Source organism: Gymnoscopelus microlampas, assembly GCF_963454915.1.
Source record: "Gymnoscopelus microlampas genome assembly, chromosome: 10".
Classification (NCBI taxonomy): Eukaryota; Metazoa; Chordata; class Actinopteri; order Myctophiformes; family Myctophidae; genus Gymnoscopelus; species Gymnoscopelus microlampas.
Window position 1 is genome coordinate 46403398 of NC_139947.1, and position 10050 is coordinate 46413447.

Consider the following 10050-nt stretch of genomic DNA (forward strand, 5'->3'; position numbering starts at 1 on the left):
AAGGGGGGTCCACGCGCATAGGGTGGACTTTTTGACGCCCCCTGTTTTTTTGTAATCCTTGAAGGGTGTATTTTAAGATTCTGCCAGGTAACAGGCTGAAAAAATGTCCCATGGGGTTCATTTTTAACCCTTTCTTACACAACTCCTACCCAAATTCGAAAATGTAAAAAAAGACAAAACAGCATAGCTATTCAAATAAACAACCTACAGGGACGAATTAACACATGTTTCCATACAATTAGGACCCAAGGAATTCATAAAAAATGTTATTATTAAGATTCAAGCACATCTTGACTCTGTTTCGGGGCAAAAACTGCACAAAAATAGCTGAAAATGATCGTATCACATCTATTACTTCTCTTTTTTACTAAATTCTTAGATGGATTTTTCCTTGACAACAGTTTTTTCTTAATCCTTGAAGGGTGTATTTTAAGATTCTGCCAGGTAACAGGCTGAAAGAATGTCCCTTGGGGTTCATTTTTAACCCTTTCTTACACAACCCCTACCCAAATTCGAAAATGTAAAAAAAGACAAAACAGCATAGCTATTCAAATAAACAACCTACAGGGACAAATGAACACATGTTTCCATACAATTAGGACACAAGGAATTCATAAAACATGTTATTATTAAGATTCAAGGACATCTTGACTCTCTTTCGGGGTTTTTTTCTTAATCCTTGAAGGGTGTCTTTTAAGATTATGCCAGTAGTAGAGGCCCTATAGGGGGGGTCCACGCGTGACTGTTTATTTTTATTTTTGGTAACACTTTATAATAACTACACACTATAAAGCATTAGTTAAGCATTAGCAAATGCTTAATTCATCATGAACTCATCATTAGTAAAGCATTATTCTTACATTACTAAGCATTAGTAAACACAGTTATAAATGGTTCAACTATACACTATTAAGCATTAGTTAACTATTAGTGAAATACTTAATTCATCGTTAATTCATCATTTGTATAGCATTATTCATTACGTTACTAAGCATTAGTAAACAGTTATAAACCTTTCAACTATACACAATTTACAATTAGTTACGCATTAGTAAGTACTTAAGTCATCATGAATTCATCACTTATATAGCATTAATAAGCGTTTGTAAACACATTTGTAATCGTTATATTTCCCATTGATAACCTAATCGGTAATGTGCTTAATAACTGTATTCTCATACTTTATAAATGATAGATTCACCATTTATAAATAGGTATTATATCAATTTGTGCCTAATCTATCATTTAGCTGGGGACCCCCTGGAACTCCCTCAAGGACCCCGGACCCCACTTTGAGAACCAATGGTTTAGATGGATGTAAAATATTTATTTGCTGAGTTTTGACACATTTGCATTTGGCACTGTGATCCACTTTATTCAGCCATATTTACAAGATTGCAGATTGTTTATTTTCGTACAGTACAAGACCTTATTTATGTAGCCCTGATGGAAAAACCCTAGGTCTAAAGTCCTGTTTATTTGCTTAAAGTAAGCAGTCAAATGGAAATCATTTAATAGTTCAATATCTGCTAAAGTAAAACATTAAACGTGTCTAATTCATTTATATTAAAAAACGTTTATCATTTAGTTGTCCATAATCTAAGCCTAAAGCAAAACTTTAAAAGGTTGGTTTAATTCATATTAAAAGGCTAAGTAAATATTCCTTCAGAGGGTGTTATTTTACACTTGTTTGTCATGTTAAAATGTTCACTCTGGTTTGAATGATTGTCATTGGTTATGGGGCGGGACATCCAAGTTGATGGACATGGAGAGCTGTGTGGAGAGAGGGGAGGAGTCAGAAAAAAGGGGGAGAAGAAGGAGGAAGTGAGTGAGAGTGGAATGGAAGAGAAAAACGTTTATTCAGTGCAATTTATGTTTTAAAAATAATCGTTTTTGGAAAAATGCATCTGTGCTAGTCAAGAGTATTGACAGGAGTCATATTCAGGTGTTCAGTGATTAATAGCAAGACAGAGTGGAAAGCTATTATTCAGCACTACATTTGGCTTTGTTTGCTAAGTAGCTAACTGGAGTCAAGGACTAGCATTCATCATTAGCCTGTTTACTGGCTAGCAGCTACTGGACTCAAAGACTGTCATCCTTGCTGGGGTGTGTTGGAATGCTGGACTGTGAGCTCTGGGTTGTCTGATGAAGAAGTGGTTCTGCTAGTTGTGGATCCATCATCATTGTCATCTCTTCAGCTTCTCTCCTGTAAGTGACTGTGTTGCTCTCCCACTGAAGAGGTAGTCTTGGATGCCACACCATACCCTAGCCTCATCCTGACATCTGTGCCAACCCTTCAGCTGCTGTAAGTGACTGTATTGCTCTCCTAGTGAAGAGGTAGTCTGTACTGCTGCTCAAGTATCATCAAACAGGCCTGCAACGTTTGTTATTTTGTGTGTGTGTGTGTGTGTGTGTGTGTGTGTGTGTGTGTGTGTGTGTGTGTGTGTGTGTGGGCCCACAAATGTAATGGTATCTGATTTAATGGTATTTGTGTTCTTTTGTGTTGAGGTGTGTACAGAGTTAGTAGGAGGTTAGCAGGTTAGAGTAGTATTAATTAGAAATAGGGAAGGTTTTAGTTCTAAAACTATTTCATTTGAGGGTTTTGGGTTTTACAAACCATACTATAGCCTACCATAGGTTTATTTTTGTTTCAAAGTCATTACATTTTTTTTAATACAGGCTTAAAAGGTTCATTATTTTAAGTGTATTACAAGTCCAATTTATTAGTATTAAGAATTGTTGATGCCTATTTGTGTTCGTTCATTGTTTTTTTTTCATTGTTATTTAATCCTTTATTGTCAGTGTTGGGTACACAAATTAAATTCTAACAATTCAAGTATAGGATGTTAAAATATACATGCAGTGTCTGGAAATAATTATTTACAGGTTGTAGTGATTGAATTTCATTACACACTATGGAGTTTGAGTAAAGGTAAAACTTTAACTTAGGACGTTAAGAACTCAGAACGTCCCATCTTTGGTACTCTGGTTAATACAGGCAGGGGTGGGGCGCTACATTTATTTTTTCAGCTATGTTTACTTGTGAATAGTATTGCATTTTTTTTTTTTTTTCATACAGTACAAACATGTTTATTTTATTATGACTCTGCAAGGGCCATGTTCTGTCTGTCTCGGTGTCGTTTGTTGCAATAAATATTTACATTTGCTATATCACTGCTTCTTTCTCATTTATAAATGCTTTATAAGGCATAGATAGTCCTCACTTTACATAGGCTCACGCTATATCATTTGTAAATGCTTTATAAGGCATAGATAGTCCTCACTTTACATGGGCTCACGCAAAATACTTAACTAACAAGTAGTAACTACCTTAATAAATAATTTATTGAGTATGAATAAGTGTTTATAAAACATGTATTAACACACTCACTAACCATGTACAAATGTTCACATAAATATGCATAAAAGTGGCTTGTATATGGTGCTTACTTAGACTTTATAAATGATCCTATGAACCATTAACAACTCATAAATAACTGGTTTGTAAATTGATATAATACCTATTTATAAATGGTGAATCTATCATTTATAAAGTATGAGAATACAGTTATTAAGCACATTACCGATTAGGTTATCAATGGGCAATACAACGATTACAAATGTGTTTACAAACGCTTATTAATGCTATATAAGTGATGAATTCATGATGACTTAAGTACTTACTAATGCGTAACTAATTGTAAATTGTGTATAGTTGAAAGGTTTATAACTGTGTTTACTAATGCTTAGTAACGTAATGAATAATGCTATACAAATGATGAATTAATGATGAATTAAGTATTTCACTAATAGTTAACTAATGCTTAATAGTGTATAGTTGAACCATTTATAACTGTGTTTACTAATGCTTAGTAATGTAAGACTAATGCTTTACTAATGATGAGTTCATGATGAATTAAGCATTTACTAATGCTTAACTAATGCTTTATAGTGTGTAGTTATTATAAAGTGTTACCTTATTTTTTTCTAGTTTTGATCTTTGGCATCCATAGGACCTCTAATATAGGGATTTTGATGATCCCAAGTAAAAAAGTGGTCCAAAGTGTGTTTCTTTCAATGTTTTATTACCCCTATGAGACCTGCGGGATGGCTGGCTGGAACGCCGGCGAGACTGTCTTTCGGACACTGTGGAACGCTCAAATGTAGACGCAGCCCAAAGATAGAGATACCATTTGATTCCAGACAACCTCAGGTTTCCAATGAGACCAACCGGGGTTTTTTTCTTAATCCTTGAAGGGTGTCTTTTAAGATTATGCCAGTAGTAGAGGCCCTATAGGGGGGGTCCACGCGTGACTGTTTATTTTTATTTTTTTCTAGTTTTGATTTTTGGCATCCATAGGACCTCTAATATAGGGATTTTGATGATCCCAAGTAAAAAAGTGGTCCAAAGTGTGTTTCTTTCAATGTTTTATTACCCCTATGAGACCTGCGGGATGGCTGGCTGGAACGCCGGCGAGACTGTCTTTAGGACACTGTGGAACGCTCAAATGTAGACGCAGCCCAAAGATAGAGATACCATTTGATTCCAGACAACCTCAGGTTTCCAATGAGACCAACCTTGTCATGCTACCTTGTCGGGAAGGGGGCTAAATACCTAATGATTCAAAGTTAAGACAACATTTTGGCAAGGAAAAAACGGCCATCTCCATTTTCCAAGCGGTCCCTTGAGCTGTCACCTCAATATATGTGAATGGAAATGGGTTACTTGGATACTTACAAGCCTCCCCTGTACAGACAGACATGTCAAATTTATGCCAATATCATGCGGTTTAAGCAAGAACCATGCAGTTTTTTGCATGCAGTACAAATATGTCATTTCCGCCTATATTGTAAAAAGGAGACCACTTTACTGTATCTATAGCTGTATGAGACCACTGTACTGTATCTATATCCCACTGTACTGAATCTATAAACCACTGTACTGCATCTATAGACCATTGTACTGCATCTGTTGACCACTGTAGTGCATCTGTAGACCACTCTAGTGCATCTGTAGACCACTGTGGTGCATCTGTAGACCACTGTGGTGCATATGTAGACCCCTATACTGCATCTGTAGACCACTGTGGTGCATCTGTAAACCCCTATACTGCATCTGTAGACCCCTATACTGCATCTGTAGACCCCTATACTGCATCTGTAGACCCCTATACTGCATCTGTAGACCCCTATACTGCATCTGTAGACCCCTATACTGCATCTGTAGACCACTCTAGTGCATCTGTAGACCACTCTAGTGCACTAGAGTGGTCTACAGATGCAGTATCTGGGGTCTACATATGCACTAGAGTGGTCTACAGATGCACTACAGTGGTCTACATAGGCACTAGAGTGGTCTACAGATGCAGTATAGGGGTCTACAGATGCAGTATAGGGGTCTACAGATGCAGTATAGGGGTCTACAGATGCACCACAGTGGTCTACAGATGCACTAGAGTGGTCTACAGATGCACTAGAGTGGTCTACAGATACACTAGAGTGGTCTACAGATGCACTACAGTGGTCTATAGATGCACTAGAGTGGTCTACAGAGGCACTAGTGGTCTACAGATGCACTACAGTGGTCTACAGATGCAGTATAGGAATCTACAGATGCAGTATAGGGGTCTACAGATGCACTAGAGTGGTCTACAGATGCACTAGAGTGGTCTACAGATGCAGTATAGGAATCTACAGATGCAGTATAGGGGTCTACATATGCACCACATTGGTCTACAGATGCACTACAGTGGTCTGCAGATGCACTAGAGCGGTCTACAGATGCACTAGAGTGGTCTACAGATGCACTAGAATGGCCTACAGATGCACTAGAGTGGTCTACAGATGCAGTATAGGAATCTACAGATGCAGTATCTGGGGTCTACATATGCACTAGAGCACCCGATACACACGTTCTCAGTCCATTGAATGGGCCTGTTATCAGGGTTCTCAGTCCATATGGCCCAGTAGGCCCCTACTGGCCTCCCAGGAGACTCTGGTAGGCCGTTATCAACCACTCTTATGGGTGATTCAATGTTAAGGTATGTGTTGTCACGTGACCTGCCCAAAGATGGCGGACATCAATACTTTTATTATATTATACTTTTAAGAGCGTTTCAGCACTTACGTCTTGGCACTTACATGCATACAAATGTTCAAAAATAGTTACGAAAAATGTGCAGATATACAACCTCACAACTTCATGTCATGTTGTCATGTCGAGCATTTTTTAAAGTATGAAATAGGGATTAAAGGGGTATTTCATTTAAAAATACTTCTGGGGTCATTTTCATGTCTACTCTTTTTTTTTTTTTTTTTTTTTTTTTTTGTTCTTTATTTACCCAGGGTAGTAGCTGAGCACAAGTGCTCATTTTCAGCAACGCCCTGCACATAGAAACACACAGACAGACAGACACATTAAAACCTGGGAGCTGACTAGTACAACCACAGTCTTATACTGTTGGCCACTACGCAGCTCCACTGGAGCAGTTGGGGTTCAGTGCCTTGCTCAAGGGCACTTCAGTGGTGTTGGGGAAGTGGTGAACAATCACTTCCCCACCCAGATTTTTCCTGCCGGTCCGGGGATTCGAACCGGCAACCTTCCGGCAACGAGGGCGCTCCTCTAACCTTTAGGCCACCACTGCCCAACCTTTAGGCCACCACTACTCTGCTTTTTGTCTGCACCCTGACAGTATTTCAGTTGCTTGATCAGACCCCCCCCCCCTCTGCTGTCATTTTATGGTACTTTTTTCTCCTTGCCCTTTAACCTGTTCTTAACTGCTGTGTTTGGCGCCTGAATTTTCAGGTTCAATAAAGGTATTATCTTATCTTCAATAGTTATTTCATGAATTTATTTTATGGATTTCATGCATGGAGTCCTACATTCCACTGTGCAATTCCTAGAGCCTTTCTGTACAGTGACTCACATTGCTTATTTGATCAGTGAATCATCCGGCATACAGGAAATGACCGTGTCAAACCGCTGCCTACACAGTAAAATCCTCATTGTTAATTTAACTCTTGAGAGTATACAAATGTAATCAAATGGACCTGGATACGTGTACTTATAACTGTGTAAACACTGGATTAACATGAGGATTTTAACAGAAATCCTCATGGGAGTCAGACATTTTCTAGGGCAGTGGTTCTCAAAGTAGGGTCCGAGGACCCCGGTGTCCTTCAGGGGGTTCCAGGGGGTCCCCAGGTAAATTATTATTGATAGGAACCAAATGGACCGTTTTTTTTAAGTCTGAGAGTGTACAAATGGAAGCAAATTGACCCTTATGAGTTATGGGGGTCCGTGGCCGAATGCATATCAAACTGGGGGTCCTTGAAATTAAAAGGGTTGAGAACCACTGTTCTTTACTTCATTTCTTTTTTTGGGAGGTTCAGAACATATGAACATGGCATACAAAACTACATACAGAGAGAAGAGTTGAGAATGCAATGTAAATACGTCAAATGTAGAATGCTAATTTTCATCCGTAATCCCTATCATATAACCATAAAATGAGATATTACAGAAAGAAACAAATATATGTTCCTGCCATATCAGACAAGAATACAAAGGCCACAATAATACAATAATATGAAAGTACAAAATGTAGGCTATAAATAAAACCAAACTCTGCGTCTGTTTTAAAACAGACAAAAACAACAGTATTTAGCAAATAAATAAAGAGAATGGTACTACATAGCATTTAGTTTATGTGCAAAATGAGTGTTAGGTTTGATTCTGCAGCAGCCAATGTTTAAACTGATGCTTAAATGAAGTTCTAGGGTGCTCCAATGCCAATATTGTTCCAGTGGATAAACAGCTACCTGTTATGTTGTTGGTGTTGTTACGTCATTATCATGTTGTTGGATCATCAGCATCCCAATGTTCAGGTGAAACAGCAGCCTAATCAGGGCCCAAAAATCAAATTAATTTATAGTACTTCACAACTGAACTGGTTTGAGACGCAACCAAGATCTCAGGTTCACACAGTACTCTGCACATCACTTCTCATAGAAAGAAATGAACAGCTAATTCCACTAATGTTGGTTCTATTGGTACACTCTGAGTTACAGACCAGTAAGGATCCATTTGGTTCCTAACTATAAATCATTTAGCCAGGGACCACCTGGAACGCCCTCATAAGGACTCCTAGGGGGCCCCGGACCACACTTTGAACCACTGCCTTAGAAAATGGCTGATTACCTGCAGCATTTTTGCTGAATTACTCAGTTCACTAGTCACTCACTATTGTTGTAGAGTGGAAGTAAGCCAATACAAGTAGTGCAGCTATTACTCGCCTAACGACAATTTCCATTTTTTTCCCAGTAAGTAGTTGTTACTTTTTTCTATTAAATATCTGGGCAGCCTGCCCTGGACCTAACCTCGCGTCACCAGACTTTTCACCTCAGAGGAAAGCCTGGTATTCGTTATTAAATGGTGTGTGCCGTGTGATCCGGTCTAAGCCACGCCTACTGAAATAAAAAGGAAAGAAATCCTCTGCATGGTTCCGGGTGTGCGGGTTCCGGTTTTTCGGTGCCGATTTGTTTTGGTTTCCCCTGTTAGCATTTAAATGCTAAATCGAGTATAACTACTAGTTTAGTCTCACCAGTCGCTACGAGTTGGAATAAAGGATGGATATACCAAACTATTTCTACAAGCTAAACTACGCCGCATCAAGGGTTTTATTGGGTAGGCCCTAAAATTAAAATGCCCTTGATCATGAGGAATTATTTTGGGGTTCCGACTTGTGGGTTCCGGCCACCTGACCGGTTCAGAAACCCGAAAATGGTATTGATCCCAGGCTAGCCTAGGCCTACTTGTATAACCTTTACCCAGTCCCAGGAGAAGAGAGCATAGTTTTGTTGTCAAAGTTACATTTAGTTAAAGTATTAAATAAGTATAATTTTGTAAAACGTAGATCTGGACCCACATGAAACTCTGTTAGCTAACTTTGTTTGGAATGCCATCATTATTACTGCCTCCTTCACTGTCTCCCCATCGGCTGCCCTTCAGTCTAACTATAAAGTCAAAAACGAAAAAATGATAATAAGTGCATTATAGTCTTGGCTCTACTAACATTTTGGCAGGAAGGCACACATTTTTTTTACTTCAGTCAGTGTCCTGAACAAAATAATGGTGGTTTGGAATTGCTCCAGTGTTTTGCGTATAGGCTTCATAAATCACTTCTCTAAAATAGGCCATTTCAGATACACACAGATGGCACGAGTATTTTTGCAGGTTAAACCAGCATTGAAGACTATTATCTCCCCATGAGTAGAAAAGCTCCTTGCAGTAAGTGACATAGAAGGAAACTAAAGATGACTATGGTACTTAAGAACATGACTACTAAAGAATAGTTGGTGGAACCACTGAGGCAATAAGTCAGGCAATTATGTTTTATTAACAATTTAAGCCCTATACTTCATCGTATGACAAATTGTGAAAATAGCTGATCTACAAGCTCACAACGCATCGCATCATGCATTGTGAGCTTGTAGATCTGCTATTTTTGCACCAAAAAAAAATGAATAAGGGGAAAAAAAGGCACCAACGAGATCATGCATTCTCCCTGTAGTCTCATGTCCATGATGTCACAGACCACTTGTTCTTTGTGAGGGAGAAAGGATGGTGTGGGTGAGAGGTCAGGGGTCATCTGGTCAGGTAGAGAGACAGGAAGAGGCTGTAATAACAGGTAATATGGATATAGCTTTGCTTTTCGCTGTGTGCGTGCGTGTGTGTGTGTGTGTGTGTGTGTGTGTGTGTGTGTGTGTGTGTGTGTGTGTGTGTGTGTGTGTGTGTGTGTGTGTGTGTGTGTGTGTGTGTGTGTGTGTGTGTGTGTGTGTGTGTGTGTACGCGCGCACACACGTAATTAGGACTGATTTATACTTTGCTGTGTGCCAGTTTTACATAGCGAAAATAGCAGATCTACAAGCCAAATAGCCAGTCTACAAGCTCTCAACGCAAAATGTTGTAGATTGTTCACACGAAAAATACAAAGAAAGGAATAAAATGAAAAACAAACACATGCTTCTTCATGACTTCTTGTTGCACAC